Source organism: Cataglyphis hispanica, chromosome 9 (genome assembly GCF_021464435.1).
Source record: "Cataglyphis hispanica isolate Lineage 1 chromosome 9, ULB_Chis1_1.0, whole genome shotgun sequence".
NCBI lineage: Eukaryota > Metazoa > Arthropoda > Insecta > Hymenoptera > Formicidae > Cataglyphis > Cataglyphis hispanica.
Window position 1 is genome coordinate 5,453,932 of NC_065962.1, and position 21,310 is coordinate 5,475,241.

At 29.6% G+C, this 21,310-nt stretch overlaps 2 protein-coding genes across 2 annotated transcripts in view; one reads left to right on the forward strand and one right to left on the reverse strand.

Moving 5' to 3' along the window:
• Window positions 1-20,365, reverse strand: part of LOC126851986 (uncharacterized) — a 131,382-nt gene extending 111,017 nt beyond the window's left edge. The window contains exons 1-2 of the mRNA XM_050596410.1: window positions 19,903-20,365; window positions 19,244-19,290 (exon numbers count right to left, since the gene is read on the reverse strand). The gene's annotated coding sequence lies outside the window, so the exon portion shown is untranslated. The remainder of the gene's footprint in view (window positions 1-19,243; window positions 19,291-19,902) is intronic.
• The window catches only part of LOC126851991 (lachesin-like), a 203,055-nt gene that overhangs the window by 40,412 nt on the left and 141,333 nt on the right, over window positions 1-21,310 (forward strand). The gene's annotated exons all lie outside the window — the stretch shown is intronic.

A 21,310-nucleotide genomic window follows, 5' to 3' on the forward strand; every position in this document is an offset into this window, starting at 1 on the left:
AAATTTGAAAATTTGAAAAAATTCAAAATTTCAAAAAATAAACCCTTTCACTAATTCTTATCAATATCAATTTTCTTTAATACCACCCACCCTTTAAGGATACTCTATTCATGTAAAAGTATCTAACCCAATATCTCAAAATTTGCGGAAATTAAAGCAATCACATCAAAATTTTTTTAGAAAAATTCAAAATTAAAAAAAAATAAATTTTTCAATCCTAGCTAAATTCAATACCAACAAACCAAATTAATGATTTTCTATTCATGTAAAAAAATGTAGGCCGATATCTCAAAATTTGCGGAAGTTAGAGCAACCACGTTCTTTTTGCGCACATACATACATACATACACACCTGCAGACATTTTCGACGTTTTAGAACATTCTGAATACATTGGTATCAAAATTTGAAAAAAAAAAATTTTTTTTCATGTAAACAAAACTTCCTCTATGAGGAAGCAAAAATTATTAAAATATTAATCAAAAGATTTCTTAAAATAATAATATATATTAATAGTAATATATATTAATAATAATATTAATAGAATAGTCGAACTCTTTTTCTAAAATTTCTGAGTTATTATAAAAATATGCAAACGTGGCAGTATTAATGCATTAATATCTCTAATTCAAACGTACATTCGAAAATTCTTAACTAAAAGCAGGAGCGAAACTAAGAGGATTTTCGCCTTACGCACCTTTCGCGCTTACGTAACGTCGCGCCGCCGTCGACAATTCATTAATCACGCGAATCGGGCATTTGCCTACATCGCAGAGTCCGCATTAGCCAAGCAACCCTATCACGTCACGCGTACCCTTATACCCGCACCGCTACTTACAACGGTATCAATGCCTACCTCTACCCCGGCGTCTCTATGCCATCAGGCGTGAAGCGAGAAAGGGGCGCGGTGGCGGAGAGGGGGAGGAAAGGGGGAGGAGGGGGCGAGAGACGGGGGAAGGGAAATGCGATGGTCGGCAGATGGATCCAGCGGATTCGCCCGAGCTGATCGCAGCCGAATCGGTGATGAGGAGCGGAGAGGAGAGACGCCGTCCATCGTGTCGTGTAACGTTACGGTGAATTTCGGTCGCGCGCGAACGGGGTGGGAAGTTGTGGATCAAGGGGAATAGACAGAGAGAGAGGAGGGGGCGTAATGCGCAGACAGCCACCCAAAGAGGTGGCAGCGGGGGCCCGAGGGGTAACAGGTCGGATGTCCGGCAGTCCGTCACCAGCTATCCCTCGGTATCTCCGGCGGTGGCCCGCCGGCGACCGGCCCCCGCTCGCGGCCATATCGCTCGACTACATAACAAGTCCTGAATATGCATATATTCGATGCTGCAGGACTAGGCGCCCCCTTTCCCTCCCCTCCTCCCCCGCAATTGATCGTACTTATTGTATTAGGGCCTCGACACTGCATGTATTTTGATAGCTGCTCACTTGGCGAAATATTTTGACGAAAGTGAATATTCCCGGCGCGAAAAAGTATCGGCTAATGATTATGATTAATATTTAATGAAAGAATTTAAGACACGACTATTGTATATTAATAGAGATAGATTATATTATTATGAAGGAGATGAATTATTGAATTTTCTTATAGTTATTTCGATGAGATATTCGGGGATAAATTAGGGGATCAATTTTGACTTGAATGTTTATTTTTTTTTTTGATAATTATTTTGCATTAACGTTAAATTAATGACAATAATAATATTATTAATAGAATTATAGGATATTTTGTTTATTTTAAAAACTCTTGGGTAAAAGGCTCTTTTAACACTTTGTATTTATGCGTAATAAATCCAAGTATCTCTGCAAAATATAATACATTGATAGAGGTAAAGATTTCTTTTTAAATATATTAAAATATATCTATTTTCTTTAGAATTTTTCTTATTCATATGAAATATGTAAGAGACCGAGTCTACTTTAAATTCCCTGGATGACGCACATTCTGAGGCAGTTACTTTTTCCAAAACTACTCCAGAATATCTTTATCCTCGACCAGCCGACACGCCCGCTTACATGTAAACACACGTAAACGCGCGTAGCATTCGAATGGAAATTCTTCAAGCTCTAATCCTCCGTTCGAAAGTTAAAACAAATCTGAGAAAGTTGAGAAAAAAACCTGAGTCACTTCTCTCTCATTTCAAGAAAAATAAATCATTCGTTAAATCGTTCGTGCCGAGTATCCTTTCCTCTCTTCTCACTCTTTTCTCCGAATTATATATTTTCAATTTTTGCCTTTCACAAATTAAAGAAAATATTCTTCTTATCTAATAACAATTCTATATATTACATGAATTATTTTTTGCAGCTTGATAATCAAGATGATTGAAATTCCAACCGTCAAAGAGAGATGCTCTGTACAGCACATAGATTTATATGCATATTCCCTCATATACATACACACACACATTTGGATATCAACCCCTGTACAAACACGTGGTCACGCGCGTGCAAACTCACCCTTTCCCTCCTCTCTGCCTCTCTCTCTCTCTCTCTCTTTCTCTCTGTCTCTCCACTTGGCCATCGTCGAAGCACCATTGACGCCAGTTCACTGCCTGCCAGCGCACGGATTTATGGCAATGTATACGGCGTTCGCTCGTATATTCGTGGATTTTGACGTATCGCGTACATTAGGGAAATTCTAATTACCCCTGGCCTTCTCCCACCCTCGTCCCTCTAGACACGCGCACACTATCTGCGAGAGCGCTTCCTCCGGTAAAGGAAATACGGTGCCCTGGTAGCGGCCAATGGGGCTGTCCTTCGCGCTCTATTGACGTTCCGTCTCTCTGGCTTCCGACCTATCTATCTTCCACCGACCCTGCCTTCCGGTATCTCCTTTCGCAACGCGTAGTGTCTAACGCTCTCGGCGCAATCGGTTGGCGCTTGGTTACCGCGCTGTCGGGCTCTTTGATGAAACGAATAGATCCGCTCATCCTCTCATTCTCCGTATTCTCCCGCGCGTGTGTTCTTTGCTTTCCTAGACAGTATTTCGTCCTGTCTTACCTTTTGCTTTCAATGTACCGTAAAATCGGGGTTAGATTGCGATAGCAATCGTAACTCTGCTCTGTAAGGGAGACAGATTTTGAGAGCGGATCTTCAGAGCAGTTTCGAGAAAATTAAACAGTATTCTATGAATTATAAATGATAAGAGTGGTAAAGGGTGTTAAATCTATGAATACAAACAATGCGAATATTTTATCTAATTAAATTAGTAAATAAAATTAATCTCATGAAATTTATAATTATTTTTTCTCTATATTATATAATTATATTATATAATAATTATGAATTATAAATTATATAATTGTAAAATAATTTTAATCGAAAAATTCATAATTTTATAAGGCTCTGCACGAAAAAAAAAATAAATAAAATAGAAAACAGGCAAAAAGAGTCAAGCATTTACACATTTATATTGTGTTATTTAATCATTAAGAATATTTTGGCTATAGTAGGAAGAAACTGTCAAAAAAAAAAAACATTTTTTACATTTATGCTATATTTGATAAATCAAATGAATAAATCCAAATAAATGAGATAAAGAGAAAAATAATATTTTTCTATAATTTTTAATAAATAACTGTTAAACAAATAAGTGGGTACTAAATCAAGTTTTGTGTAAATATTTATTATTTATTAGTTTTAATATATATATATAAATTTTTATTTTACTAGCAATATTCTTTCCTTGTCAAATTTGTCAATAAGTGCTACAATACGCGATTTTTCAGAATCAATAGCAACTTTAAATTTACATAATTTCCAAATCGTTAATAAAATTGCTCCTGATTTTACACAGATATTCAAAAGAAATAGTAAAACAGTCTACGAAATTTATATGCTTTGTCAATATTTCGACATATGGCACATAATGTCTTTAAATGTCTTTCTCTAAAATTAAAAATTCCAAGATTTGTGCCACAATTTCCCGCGCTCTCGACTCTACCCTTGTTTTATTTTCGTAAAATAATTTTTTATCCTCTGAAAAATATTATATCGTCGCATTTAATCCGCTGTCATACGGCGTTTTCGATTTTCGATGCGCCTGAAAATTCCAAATAGTTACCAATTCGCGGACCATAATACTAACAGCTGATCGGTGTCAGTAGCGATACATATTTCATGTAATTCGCGACGCATCATACCAACGGCGGTGTTTGAGTTTCGTTAATGCAGTCCATCCAACTATCAAAATAGTGGCGTGATTGACCGGCGTAACGCGGTTAATTTTGCGTGTCGAGCCTGGAGCCCTACAGCAGTCAGATGAAAATCCGAGCGCCACGGCGCTAATAGAATTTAATGAGGCTGCGTCACGGCCGATCTCGTCGACTGATGGCATCAAAATGCGGGCGGAAGTGAATAGCTACGATCTAATGTATCCAGCGCAGTCGTTTGTGCCAATCGAATGCTGATAATACAATCCGATATAGTCGGAATGTCGGTATTACGTACAGACGTCCGTCTGTACGCGTGCTTATCAAATTTTCTTTCCTTGAATGGGAATTTAAAACTTCGTGACAGCGTGAGTGCAGAAATTTTTAGGACAACAAATGTGTTGTTGACTTTATTTGTGAGATCTCTTCTTTATAATCATAACATGAAGAGATGCAGCATTTTTATATATAATAATAATAATTTTATGACAAAAAATGCGATAGAGGCTTGCTTCATGAGATAATTATTTTCGCATACTTTTACGTAGATTAATAAAATTTTGAAACATTTTTGGAAGAGCGACGCAGATATTGCAATTAACTCTCTTCCTTTATTCATAATAGCAGTTATATTCCAATTACGTATCTTTACTCATCGCACAGATGCGTATTATCCCGAGTGCAACGTAGTAAGCTCTTTGAGTGAATTGCGCGCATTTGTAAAGCTGTGGAATCTGTGAGTGTATATAAAGAGGGACAGAGAAGAAGAGAAGGAGAGAGAGAGAGAGAGTATAAGCTCTCCCGAATCTCTCTATTGCACCCCCGAACGAACGGGCGGTCGATCGTTTTGCCACGCGAGCATATATTTTATAGCGCAAAATCGTCGCCGCGGTTTCCCTAAAAGTGCTATTAGCGGGCCGCAGAGTGCCGTTCTAACGGGCCCCGCTAAGTTTGTCGAACGACCATTATTTACGACGTCTCGGAATCGTGACACAGAAGGGCGTGATTTTGAGAGAAGAGAAGAAACGGCGCGGGGAGCCTCGAGAGGCAATATTTTCATTAATTTTCCCATAATAATATTAATATTAAATAATAATAATATTATTATTAAATTATTATTAATATTTATATTAAATAATATTTATATAAAACATTTTTTTTTCATTATTAATATTTACGTTAAATAATAATATTAAAAAAAATTTTTTTCCATTATTAATATTTATATTAAATAATAATATTAAAAATTTTTTTATTATTAATATTTATATTAAATAATATTAAAAAATTTTTTTCATTATTAATATTTATATTAAATAATAAGGCTTTTTGACATTCGAGTTAACGTAACAGAAGCGAGGCGATTACGAAAACAAACTTCTGGAAAATAACGTAATAACGTTTAAAAGAAAAGCACGTCGGAATTGATTTAAAAAAAAAAAAATGTCTTACGTAAGTAAAACAAAATTGAAATACATTAACGTAACAGATAAACACGAGCACGATTCCTAGCATGATAATGCTTACGCGTTGATAATGGGGATCTTTTCGCTCACCTCCTTGGTATTTGCCATTCGTGCCATGCAAATGCGATATCACGGCTCTGTTGGTGGCTTTGAATACGAGCCCGACGTTGTATGCGACAATGATTACGTGTAATACAACGAGTATCAAATTGGGAGGACGTCATGCTGCGCTTCGCAATTGTTCGCATTTGCATCGCTACCTTAATTTTGCGTTAAGTGCACTGATTATGTTAAGAGCTGTTTGATAGAAGCATCAATTAAAGTCGGTATTATAACTTTTTATTGCACACCACGTGTAATAAATATTCTATACATAAGTGACAACATTTTCATTAATTTTCCCATAATAATATTAATATTAGATAATAATATTAAATAATAATATTATTATTAAATTATTATTAATATTTATATTAAATAATGTTAATATTTATATTAAATAATAATATTTAAGAAATGTTTTTACTTTATTATTAATATTTATATTAAATAATATTATTAATATTTATATTTTTATTGCACACCTTGTGTAATAAATATTCTATATATAAGTGACAATATTTTCATTAATTTTCCCATAATAATATTAATATTAAATAATAATAATATTATTATTAAATTATTATTAATATTTATACTAAATAATAATATTAAAAACTTTTTCTTTCATTATTAATATTTATATTAAATAATAATATTAAAAAATTTTTTCATTATTAATATTTATATTAAATAATAATATTAAAAAAAAATTTTTTTTCATTATTAATATTTATATTAAATAATAATATTAAAAAAAAATTTTTTCCATTATTAATATTTATATTAAATAATAATATTAAAAAAAAATTTTTTTCATTATTAATATTTCTATTAAATAATAATATTAAAAAAATGTTTTCATCTTATTCATTCAATGTGATTATTAATTTCATATAAATAATTTTCTCTTGCATCATTTTTTAATTACATCTACATGACTTTTTATTGTCATGCGTGTGTTATATTTCACGAATGCCGTTCTTTTATGTTCGCACGAGAAGTCAAAATGCCTTTTCCACATCTTAATGTGTGTACGCTCTCGCGGCGGAGTTTTCCGTGTGTGCATTTTATCGTGCAGAATCATGTTGGCCGCAGTTTCCGCAGGAGTGCCATTAGTGGGCCGCGGAGAATCGTCGGTGTTCGCCTGCGGCGCTTTGCCATTGCGATTCGGAAAACTTGAACGATAGTAATAACAATTTGCTGAAGCTACTGAACTCGCCGAATGTTCCCTCGTGAATGCGAGCAAATCGGACGGAGAGATTGGCGAAATAAATTGGATTTATTTTCACTCTTTTAAACATAGTTTCTTAAATAATCGGTTCGCTGCAAATTAAGCGAGGGGTTTTTAAAATAATCTATCGAGTGAAGAAGATGACGAATATAAAAATATATTCGTCGTCCTGAATATGAGTTATTAAAAGTTATGTTTTTATTACATGCATATAGTTCATCGAAAGGCTAATCATAATTTCGCATAATTTCATCAGCTTTCAGCTATTGTATTGCGTGGTTTGCAATTCGCAGAAGCACTCCGGTGTATCTTGTCGATCAAAATGATAAATCAATGAGTCACAGCAAGATCTCATCCTCACATATTCAGGCATATACATATCTACCCGTTAATATCTCCACTCTCTCAATGCATATACATTACATGCATACATACGATATTAAACTGGGTAACACATAGTACGATGTGAATAATGAGAGATGGAAATCATCTCTATATCAATCTAAAACCAACGTGAGAATCTTGGAATTGAGCTTTATTAAAATATATTAATGAAAAATAAAATCTATAGAAATAATGTTTATTAAAAAAAAAAGTAGCATTAAAATGTGGAAACAGAGAATTTTGTTTTAATAATTTGAAGATACATATCCATGCTTTCTCTCTCTTTCTCTCAATGATAGATAACACTGGAAAATACTAAATTGTCGAATACACATTATAATAATGAAAGCGCAATTTATGTACGTAAAAATGATACGTTGGAAGGAAAGAACTCGGTAATTCTCGTTTTATCATTTTTTTTTTTTGCCAATTTTTTGCTGCTATTTTGTTTGCATGAATTCGCGTTCGTAAAATACATCAGAATTTTTTTTCTACGCAAAACTGCGCTCTAATGTCGCACATCAACTCCATGACGGATTCGACTGTAGGTTAATATGGGATTTTCAAGAAAAATTAGACGCGAAATGTAACGTTGACGTTGGAAATGAGTCGCCGTTTTCGTGAGTGGAACTTCAACGAAGAGATTATAAACGCGGTTCTTCGCGAAATAGTCACGTACTGACGTAAAAAAAAAAAAAGAAACACTGAATAAACGAACCGCGACCAGCTGTCTTAATAAGACATCAATTAATCAATGATCGCAACAATCAAGCATTTATAATCAATAATTTATAAATAATAATACTTATAATAATAAAAATAATTAATTAAAATAATAATAATTTATATATATATATAAATTATTATTATTATTTGTTGAAATTATTAATATTTAATTTTTATCTTTAATTTTAATATATATCAAAATTAAAAATAAAAATTAAATATTAATAATTTTTAAGTAAATGAGAAAAGAGAAACTGTAACGATGGGACAGACAGATGTTTCAATTTTAATATATATCAAAATTAAAAATAAAAATTAAATATTAATAATTTCCATAAATACTACATCAATAAATATAATAAAAAAATCTTAATGAATAAGAAACTGATAAAAGAAATTGATAATATTCTCAATACTACTAAAAGTACATTTAAATATTTATTATATAAATGGATTCTATAATTAAATCTTTTGAATAAAATTACATCAATAAATTGCAGCAAGAATAAAAATTATTTTTAATAATAAAGCGTTAAATCGTACAGACAATCAAATATATGTATGTCTGGAATCTCTCTCCGCGAACGTTTATCTCTCTCTTCTAAACAAGATCTGTCTGTGCCATCGCTACAGTTTCTCTTTTCTCATTTACTCTCGGAGTGTATTCCGCTTAACAGTGCATGAGCGCGTTAATCAGTGGTTGTTCGTCCTTGGCTGGGCATCGTCGTTACAACGGAACGGAGTCGAAAACCGCACGTAGTCGCAACGAGTTATCGATCGCAACATTGGCAAGACGATCACGTAGCAAGCGAATTTATTCGTCCAACTACAGACTCATCTTCCATAACATTATCATATAGTCATTTGATAGTAATATCGATGAAATATGAGTTTGCATGAGAAATGTATTAATACATATTTTTTTTAAGGATGTATGTGACATATGTCGAAATGTTAACAGAAGCGTTAAAATTTCATAGATTCTTCTACTATTTCTTCTGAATATTTGTGCAAAAACTAAGCACAATTCTCTTAATGGTTTGGAAGTTATTTAAATTTAAAGTTACTATTGATTCTTATGGAAAATCGCCTATTGTAGCACTTATTGACAAATTTGACAAAGAAAAAATATTACCAATGAAATGAAACTTTTCTCATATATTAAGGAAATTCTAATAAATATTTGTGCAAAACTTGATTTAGATCCACTAATTTGTTTAAAAGTTATTTACTAAAAATTGTAGAAAAATATTATCTGTCTCTTTTCTTCTTTCTGCAAATTACTCGTTTTTCATTGTTTTTTGCAGTTGATTTCAGAGAGTATTCACGATCAAAAGTTTTTACCATAAATTTGGAAAAATATTAATTAAAACTATTTTCTTTTACGAAGACGTCAAAATCCATATTATTTCGCGATACTTAAATTTTTTTCATAACCCAAATTTATTTTTTTAATTTTTCAAACAGTATAAACGTAAGAAACATGTTTTCTTTTTAATTTTGACAATTTTTTGCTACTATTGTACATCCAGAATATCCTTAAGAGAATATATCTCTACTTCAAATTTATTAAAAAAAAAAAAAAAATTTGGCGAATGTGATAAAAAAAATTGTGAAAAATTAAAAAGATAAAATTTTCTTCCAATTTTACTGTCTTGTATCTAATATAATGTTTTCTTTTATTACCGTCAACCTTTTATGAATTAGCACCTGTCCTAACTTTACAAGTTTTATAAGTAAATCGGCATTATATCACAGCGTATATATTTTTGTCGAAAGCACTGCGCTGTCATGTAAGATCGTAGAGGATTAATATTATTCTCATATTATCTACAAGCACTACCTGTTTCAGATTATTCTATTACACGTTTTATATTCCTCTCATATTCACGAAGCGAGCGAGAGAAGAATGGGAAAGACAGCCCTCTTTCGTCGCCCTTCTCGAGAGTCTCGCGAGAGTTAATCGCACGAATAAAAAGATTCGTACGACAAGTACTGTCATTTAACGCGAACGATCTTCTCGTGAGGACGACGAGGTGGTACCTGCCATTATATATGTCGGAGACAAATTGTGCAGATATTTTCTACACATTATCTGCTGTTTCTTCATCGATAGAATCGTCGGAAAATTCCGGCTCGCGTCTACAAAGTGTTGGCAGCATTATTTTAAAATTTCATGAATACGCTCCGGGCGTTAAACGTCGCTTTGAATTGTAATGCAAATAAAAAATATATGTATATATGTATATATATATATATATTATACGATTTGATATCGTTGTTTCCCACGGCCGCTAAGCGGAGATTGATAAGCGATTTTCGCAAACCAATATTTGCTTTATGTAATTTGACAGGCAAATTAAATTGAAGAACGCGAGTTAGATTAATATAATGAATTTATAATAAATAAATTAATAGCAGCTGGTATATTTGTTTTCACTATGTTTCTTTTATATGATGTAATTGATAACTTAAATTGAGTAAACTAATGATTATATAAGTGAACTATATTTGTCATATGTCAAAATATTGACAAAAGTCTATGAAAATTTCATAGACTATTCTATTATTTCTTCTGAGCATCTGTGCAAAATGTGAACACAATTTTTTTAACGGTTTGAAAATGATTTAAGTTTAAAGTTAATATTGATTCTTATGGAAAATCACATTGCATCATCTATTGACAAATAAAACGAGGAAAAAACATTGTTATCAAAACAAAAATTTTCACACATATTAAGAAAAATCTAACAAATATTTTGTGCAAAACTTGATTTAGATCCACTTACTCATTCAAAATTTATTTACTAAAAATTGTAGAAAAATATTGTCTTTCTCTTTCTCTCTCTTTCTGCAAATTACTTGGTTTTCTTTGTTTCTTGCAGTTGATTTTAGTAGATATTCATGATCAAAAGTTTTTCTCATAAATTAAGGAAAATATTAATTATGTCTTTTTTTTTTAACAAAATCATTACAAACCATTATTATTATTTTGTGATATTTTAATTCTTTTTATAATCCAGATTTATTTATTTAATTTTTCAAACAGGGTAAATGTAAGAAATATTATATATTTTTCTCTCTTTGAAATATTATTAAATATTATTGTATTAATATATATTTTTTTTTAATTTTGACAGTTTTTTTCTCTACTGTTGTACAGGCAAAACATCCTTAAATAACAAAATACATTTCACGTGCATTGACCCTATGACCGATTTTAGAAATCGGTTATCGTATTTCTTTGTACTGATTTTCTCCATAGAATGGATTTAAGATACTGGCGCGACGAAATTGTAATTTATTAAAGTTCGTGGTCCAGATTAACGTGGCGACCAAGTTGCAAGCGAGACTATCGAGAATAACTTTGCTTGTAATCGGATTAATTAAACGCGCGACGTGATCGGTTGATCGAAATGCAAAGTGCAGACATAACGGACATAAATAAAAGCAGATCTGGTTTCTCTCGTTGCTTCGCAGCGAAACTCGATTACGCGAGATACTCTACATATATCGCGCATAAAAGCACTTACTTTGCCAACGATTGGTTACACAAAATTTTTAATTAATTAATTTAATTAATCGACATATCATAAATAAAATATCAATACAATCAATGACTACAATTTAGCGAAACTTATGTTGAAATAGCATATATAATGTTTGAAGTATAAAGAATTGTATAAATTTCAACAACACAAAGTAAATTTAAAGAAAGCAAAAAAAAACAAGTTTTAAAAATGTTTTCAAAATGTTTTTAAAAAAAGTTTTAAGAAAAAGTAAAAAAATTTTTTTCTACTTATAATAAATCGACACATTTTTGACAAGATTGGGACGAGAGATGTTACATGTATTAATAATAATCGCATGGTTAAGCGAGAGAAACGAAAAATTATCTCGTTAATATCTTGCTTTGTATAATATTTTTCTTCGTGGAATCTCTCTCAATTTAATCATATACTCCTTTTTCGTATAATTGATAATAACAGAAGCGTAAGAACCACTAAACGCGTTTAATTTAGCCAGCATCTACGCAATCCTTGATGCAGCATAATGGAAGAAGTTTATTAAAATACGAGAAAGAGATTCTATTTTTTTGCTTTCGCGTTTATCTAGAAAAAGGCTCTAAAAATAATAAATCGCAACATATCGATAACATATCTCCAAAATCGCTAAATAAATTATTTGAAGGATCAATTTTGACGTCAGAGCATTTTTTCGAGTTATTATTATTATATTTTCGAAAGCTATTGGTTATTAATGACTTTACACGATTTTTGCATTCTACTTTAGAAATAATGTTAGATCCAGCTTTCGGGGAACTTTAATTATGAATATTTTGCAAAAATCGTAAATATATATATCATAAATTGTTTTTTGTTTTAAATTTGAGAAATTCATAATTTTTTGCACATATTATTTTTTGCTTATTTTAATTTGCTTTTTAATCAGATACTAATATAAGTAATAATCAATGATTACAATTTTGTTTCAGTTAGCTTTTAAATAAAATATCAATATAATCAATGACTACAATTTAGCGAAACTTATGTTGAAATAGCATATATAATGTTTGAAGTATAAAGAATTGTATAAATTTCAACAACACAAAGTAAATTTAAAGAAAGCAAAAAAAAAACAAGTTTTAAAAATGTTTTCCAAATGTTTTTAAAAAAAAGTTTTAAAAAAAAGTAAAAAAATTTTTTTCTACTTTTATAATTGAGCGCTTAGTTATACTTAGTTATGTATATTAGTAATGGTAGACAGTTATTAAAAAAAAACAGATAAGAGAAAAACAGATAAGAGAGATTTCGAGATTTTTATTATTGATATTGAATGTTTTTGTTTCTCGCGGTAATGTTTTATTATTGATATTGAATGTTTTGATTTCTCGCGGTAATGTTTTATTATTGATATTGAATGTTTTTGTTTTCTGCGGTATTAATATATAAATATTATATAATACGCATTTTTTTTAAGGCATCAATACATATCGAAAGCGCAGAGATGAATCTAAAGCTCTTAAGAGCTCTTGAAATCATGACTTATCATTAAAATAACATTTATCAAAATTTAATTTATTCCCTCTTTATGGAAATCAAAATATTAATTATATATATATATATATATATATATATATATATATATATATATATATAGATTAAATATATACTCAATGCAATTGATGTGTCATGTGATATTAAATTTCAATTGGAAAACCATTATGACGTAAGACTAAATATTTAATAATGGGCAAAGGGATGTTTTTCGTCGGTTTCAGATCGATTTCTATTTTCCTTCTATCATTTTTCTGTTTTGACTGCGTGGATTTGAAAATGTACTCACAATCCAAAATTCAACAATTTGAAATAAAATGAACATTTCAGGGAGAGAGAGAAAGAGAGAGAAATATAAGGATAAGAAGAGAGAGATCGGCAGCACGCCTAAGCTTTCTCATTGCAGAGAGAAGTTAGCTTTTCTCAAATCCCTCCAATGATACTTGCTTGAAGAACCAGTTGCTCAGTAGATTGGTTCCTTGGCTTAAGTGATGTATCAAGACGATGGGAAAGGGAGAAATAGAGGAAAAGAGAAACGATATGTCGTTCCTTTTATCTTCGTAAACCAGATGTAAATGAAGTTAGAGAATGATTTTTCATTAACGGGAGTTACACGTTTCAACAATCTGCTCAATATTATTTTGTCGCTCTATTCAATTTGTCAAAATTGTCAACAACATTTTTTTAATAGGTCCAATTTAGAACAATTTAATTTTATTAATTTATATATTTATTTTTTTTATTTTTTTATATATATTTTTATATATATTTTATATTATTATTTTTTTTTATTATATTTTTTAATTATATATATATTTTATATATATTTTTATATAATTATATATAGTTATATATATTTTTTTTTTATTAAAATCTTTATCTATTTGCAAGCCTCCTTAAAGTGACACAAAACGAAAATGAAAGAAGACAGGCAATATCATGGCACGTGCAAAAATGAGGTTCTCACGACGCCACATAAGCATCAAAAATGGGGCCGCAGGTAGATCAAAGTGTCACGTAAATAATTTTAAGTATAACAGCGTGAAAAATTGCAATTTGGAAAATAAATTTTTTTTCTTCCAAAAACTTGTAAAATAGAATTTTCACCATAATATCTTATAATAGATTTCTAATATATTATTATATAATGATATAATAACTAAGGAAGTAAAACGCGTTACTTGTAACACCTTTACTTCTAACGGCGTTACAAATTTTGTTTGTAACGGAAAAAGTAATTTTATTACATTTTTCGGTAAAAAGTAACGAATTTTACGTAATTTTTTTTTCGAATTTACTTGGTATAATTTTCATACAAAAGAAAATATTGATAAGAGCCTTGAATGCACCATTACATGAAAAATACTGCAAGCTCTTTTTGCTATCTTGTTTTTTTTCTTCTGTAAGACGAGTAACACATATAAGAACGTAAGCAGAAAAACATAAGTAGTAAGTCAACATTTTTGATCAACATTTGCTTAAAAGGCCGTTACGCGTGAAAATTCTATTGTAATCATAAAACCAAGTAAGCAAATTGACCAATCAAAATAATTTATTATTATCAAAATTGTTATATCAATAGTGATATCACTATAAAAATTATATTGTTTTTGTTACTTTAATTTAAAATAATGTTTAAAAATTTTTAATATTTAGTGTAAATTTTTGATTTTTAATTTAATCTTCTATTAAAAGAAAATTGCATTGTAAAGTTTGTATTGTATATAAAAAAAAAAAAAAAGTAATGAATTATTATTCCTTTTTTTATCTATTATTTATTATTTTTTATTTCTTTTTCGAGCATTGCTTTTTGGTCTATTCTTTTCGCTAGCGAGTTTTGTTTAGAGACGCGAAAGAAAATGGGAATCGGCGCGCCGGCAATGTTTAATACGAAAAATTTTTTTCTCGGGAATTTAACCGGATTATGGGAATTATACATCCTCGAGATAAAGCGCGACTTAATCCATATGAAACACGATGGCAGAGCGGGATTAAACGTCCCAAGTATTCCGGAGCCACTGTCACACGCGCCGGCATAAAATTCTGAGATTTTTTTCAGGAACGTGCGTGTTTCTTCCGAATTAGATCTTTCTCTCTTGGCTCTCGCAACTGCACGCAATTTTCCTAGCGCGCGCGTGTGTTACTTTATTAACTTCACTTTATTATTTTCTCTTCATCTCGCGCTTTTAGCAATGCGATATATTTTTATTTTAAATTTACATATTATTAGCATTGAATAAATAATGCTTATCTTGTTATGGAAGCTGATAAAATTTAGATTAAACAAAAAATTAATTTGACTAATTAAAAAAATTGTTAAAATAATTTTCTTTATTATAAAACATGCTAATTTGAATATATGTAGCATTATTATTCGATTTGTTATATTATTGTTTATTAATCATGCATTAGAATTAAGGATGTATGTGACATATATCGAAATACTAACAAAAACATTAAAATTTTATAGATTGTTCTACTATTTCTTCTCAATATTTGTGCAAAAGCTAAGCACAATTCTTTTAATGGTTTGGAAGTTATTTAAATTTAAAGTTATTATTAATTCTTATGGAAAATCGCCTATTGTAACACTTATTGACAAATTTGACAAAGAAAAAATATTACCAATGAAATAAAACTTTTCACATATATTAAAAAAATTCTAATAAATATTTGTGCAAAACTTGATTTAGATCCACTAATTCGTTTAAAAGTTATTTACTAAAAATTATAGAAAAATATTATCTGTCTCTTTTTCTCTTTCTGCAAATTACTCGTTTTTCATTGTTTTTTGCAGTTGATTTCAGAGGATATTCACAATCAAAAGTTTTTGCCATAAATTTGGAAAAATATTAATTAAAACTATTTTCTTTTACGAAGACGTCAAAATCCATATTATTTTGCGATACTTAAATTTTTTTCATAACCCAAATTTATTTTTTTAATTTTTCAAACAGTATAAACGTAAGAAACATGTTTTCTTTTTAATTTTGACAATTTTTTGCTACTATTGTACATCCAGAACATCCTTAAATTTGCAATAGAATTTTTAAAAACAATTGCGATTAATTTTTCAGTATTGAATGCCACGTTTGACAAATGCATACGATTTGTAGAAAATGTATTGTTTGCCGCAAAAATAGAGTGCCACGTGTGCATCTGTTTTTCATAGGTGTACCGACTTGCAGTTTATTGCAGTCACGTAACTCAAAGTATTCGAGCAATGCTTGCGGTGGGGTTCTATGTTCTCGAATGTATTTCTAGAGGTGATAAAAGTAACGCGGGTAAATATACACAATGGCGATTTTTATTATCACCTTGAGAAAGTAATGCACGTTAGTATATCTGTGTTATGCTGCGTTAGTGATCTTGTTTAAAAAAAAAAAAATGTCAACCGAATTCTGAGTAAGGAATTTTATTTTGCGCGAATGTATACACGATATTTAAAACGCAATGTAACCCTTTTAAGGTTTTCTCGAAGAAATAAATTTCATTCATTGTGTAAAGTCACAATAGAACTTGTTTCCGCGTTTCACAAGCGCATTGCAGAGATAAATATATTTATAATTCGATGAACATTTGCGACAACATGCTTAAATACATTATGTAGAATAATTAAATTTGCAGATAGAGACGCGCGTTAAAAACTGTCACTGTAAAAATTATTTTGTGACATGACATTTACATTTCCAATATGTGCTAGCTGTTTGAAAATGCATATATCTAGTTTTAAAATATTATTTCATATACAGGGTGTCCCATTTTAAAAGTTCCATCCTCAACTTTTCAGGATCAACATTTGAAGGAAAACGACTCGAATAAAAGTTGTGGGGAACAAAGGGGGCTATCTAATAGTGACCTTGGATTTGACATTAAAGGTCGTATTCAAGGTCATTTGAAGGTCAACTTTTGTTTTTTAAATGGAAACCCTCATTTTTTATTGCATATTCTTCTAGCTTATCTCGAGATCTTTTCAAAACACTATAATAAAGTATTATTTCGTTAAGAATTTTTTGAGTTATTTTGTATCTTAATCTGACATATTTTAGTATAAAATATAAAATATCTCAAAAATTATTTAGTGTTCTATAATTGTATCGTAATACTTTTATGTACAGAATAATAAGATGAATCAAATGTGTGTACAGAAAATAATTGTTTTTTAAAAAAAGTATGCAATTATTTGTAATATATTTTTTTATAACAATTATTTATTTTTTCTTTAATTGATCCTGGAAAGTTATGAGGGGAACTTTTAAAATGGGACAGCCCTGTATACAGGACGTCTCAGAATTAATAGAAAAAAGGCATCTGCATGTCAAAACAACCAAATTGTGCAAAATTTGATTTACTTATTTGTTTATTTATTAAAAACTATTATTTACTAAAAATTGTAGAAAAATATTATCTATTTTTTTCTCTTTTTCTGCAAATTACTCGTTTTTCTTTTGTCTCTTACAATTGATTTCAAGGGGTATTCACGAAAGTTTTTGCCATAAATTACGAAAAATATTAATTACAACTATTTTCTTTCACTATTCTCTTTACGAAGAATAAAAACCATATTATTTTGTAATATTTTAATTTTTTTTATAATTCCGATTTATTTATTTGACTTTTCGAACAGTATAAATGTAAGAAATATATATATTTTTTTTTAATTTTGACAGTTCTTTGCTATTATCGTACAGCCAGAACATCCTTAACTGTATATATCTTTTCTATCATTTACATATATAACTTGGATTGCTATCATGTGGACAAATATCATGTAGCGTATCGGAGAGCACGTTTTCCTTTACGGTTGAAAGAGAATTTGCCGCAAGTCTGTGAAAAGATTGCCGAAGATTTTATCGGCGCGCTTGCTCATTCGAGGAAGAAAACGTTCATCTTTCTTTGCCTCAGAATTCCCGTGATTTCTACTCGATGGTTCGCAGGCACTAACTTATCAGAAATGGCCAATCTAGCGAATATAACTGGTCTTCGAATCAAGTATAACTATAGACACGGTCTCGGCAAACCTGGTTCTCATTGACAAGAAACGAGATCCATTACATGTAATGTCGATAGACCCGAAGTAATGTACAGCTACTTCATTTGTAATGATTCTCGAGGAATTTTCCAACATTCTGATTAGCCTTTTCATTTCTTTCTCTCAATTTTAATGTACATAATGTTAATAAATAACTGATGAAATACATTAATAAGTATAAAATTTATACATAATGATAATAAATATGCTAAAATTAATAATAAGAAATAAACCTTTATTTTTATTTAATACATAACTATGCTGGAAAAATTAATAATCACACATAATAATAATAAGACTTCGATCTTTTGGCAGAATTTTTCCAAAACTTCTCTAGTCAAATTTCTAATCTAAACTGGCTAAAGAATATTTTTCAAATTATTAAGAGATGAACTTATTAATATAATCAATTATGCTGGCAAAATTATTATTATTTAAGCATATAATTAATAATTTTTTTTTTTTTTTTATTAGAGGTGTATGCTCTACCGAAACTGTATAATAGACTATACAACGAAATGGGTCGCCTAAGCTCGGCGATTGCTGAGAAGGGTCAGCCTCCACTCGAAGCTTTTCCACGGAGATACTCGGTTGAAAGACCAGTTACTTGGTAGATTGGCCGCTCGTGCTAAGTAAGTGCACTACGATGACGGCGGGAAAACGGCGAAAAAGAAAGATAAAGCGTTTTCTTTTCAAAAATAGGAAAGTGAAAAGCGCTCGGCAGAGTTCGCCAAGAAACATCGAGAGAACGTTCTGGTTGTGAAAACGGATGGAGAGAATCGCTCGTCAATCCAAGAGTTTAGGAAATATTGAACAAATTAGCAACGAAACAAATAAAAATGTCATATGATACGTTTCATGAATTTTTTTTCTAAAAAATTCCTTGCAATTATCCGCGTTTTTTTTTTTTTATTTCTATATTTATGTGGTTATATGTTGTACCTGTCTCTTTTTCTCTTTCTTTCCTCCCCGTAATTTTTTATACACACACGTATCTTATATGTATCTAATATAATTTTTGAAAATTATTTCGTACATTTTTATTATCTCAAGTAAAGAAAGATAAAGAAAATAATTTAGTACTTACCGGCACACGATACACAGTAACGGAATTTTATTATATATGGCGTTGATCTGTAAAATACAAATATATACAAATTATTTATATATAAATAAATATCCAAAATAATTAATATCTTAAAGAATAATTATTGTGTTCAATTAAATTTATTATTTGTTCTTATTATTTAATAAAAAAGTTACGTGACTTTTGAAAGAAACATTTTTTATGAGAGAAATATATGATAAATAACAATCTGATTTTTTATTAAATAAAATTTATAATATTAAATTAATATTAAATAATATAAATATAATATAAATAATAATAGGTAATATATATATATAATAAATAATATATATATATGATATAAATAATATTAAATATATATAATAATATAAATAATATTAAATATGTATAATAATATAAATAATATTAAATAATATATATAAATAATTTAAATCTTTTTTTTTTTAATTAATGTTGAAATATTTTATGCGCAGTTATATAAAAAATATGAATTATAATTGTTTTATTAAACGTTCTAAATATTTCAAAATAAAAAATCTCTCGAAAATATATTTAACATGCGTTATATAGTAATATAAAACGGATTATTACCGTGGTGATAAACGAGCAGTTAATCTCATAAATAATAGACAATAAATAAAATAAATTTTACTCACGCTGTCACCCGAAGCTTCTCTTCCAGTCTCGTTGATCCTTTGCTACTTCTTTATAGCACGTCCTTGCAAAAACACTTAATTACGCATTAATTAGGTGAATATTATGATCGACACTTCACACGGTATTCCCGTTATAACTGCACGCGATGCACACTTTATTATGCTTATGATGACGTGATTAAAGAATACAAGAATCCGTCTGAAATCCGTCTAAAATTACGATTTGCTTGATGCTCGACAATCGTGTAATTAAATTTAAGCGGCGATATTACTTGAATAAAGTAATGTACGCTTTCGTATCGCGACAATTGCTGTCAATTTTAATTAAAGAAATCTCGCAAAACTCACGTGTGGCAAATTATAATATAATAATGTGTATTAAATTATTAATATGTTTCGAGAATTTTTAGAAGAGTGAATGCGAAAAGGCTTGAGTCACTGCCTATTTATTTGAGTCTCGTCGCAAAAATAAGGACAAGGTTGATTGTACATAAATAACAGAACGCTAATATTATTATGATATCAATCGTGCGATATGTATTCTGCGAAGTATGGAGAAAAGTATGAAGAAACGATTGTATCTCTTGCGAGATAAGCATTTCTTCATACTTTTATATGATTGGATTATTGAGTATCATCGAATATTCGGTTAATTAACATCTGTGATTAACGATTTGTATCGAGATAATGACAGTTTATCAAAAAATAAATATTTTATGTAAGGCAACCTAATTTTACGAAAGAACTAAGAACATATAATATAAAGATATATAAATGTTAAATTTCTGGTATATATTTCGAGAATTTTTAGAAAATTATAATGAAACAGCTCACGTTGCTGCCTATTCATTCGAATCTTGCCGCATGAATGATAACAAGATGATCGCGATATATCAACGTATAACATACCTTGCTTAATGTGCGAACATCAATCGTTTTGTTTCTCTTTTTTCCCTGTTCTTTTTCTCTTTTCAATACCTTTGTTGTTATATATTTAGTAAAGGTTTTTATTTTAATATTGTTATATGCAGATATATTTATATCTAATTATATTTATATCTAATATATTTATTTCAATTAGATATATGTGATGAATTCAAATATTTATATCTTGCATTTTGTGCTTTTTAAAATATAATTTGTTTATCGATGCGATAATACATGGAATAATAAGATTGATTAAGTAACAAAAAATTGTAAAAGATACATAAATATTCATTAATAATTAATTTATCAAGGTATTAGAAAATATTTCGCATTTATTTTGCAATATATTAAGTGTCTTGTAATACATTTCGTAACGGAGAGAGAAAAGATCAATAATTATATAGTGTTTGATATTTCTTTCTTGTGATATACTTGGCACATTCATACACAGTTATCTTATCATTAACGATTTTGACAACTT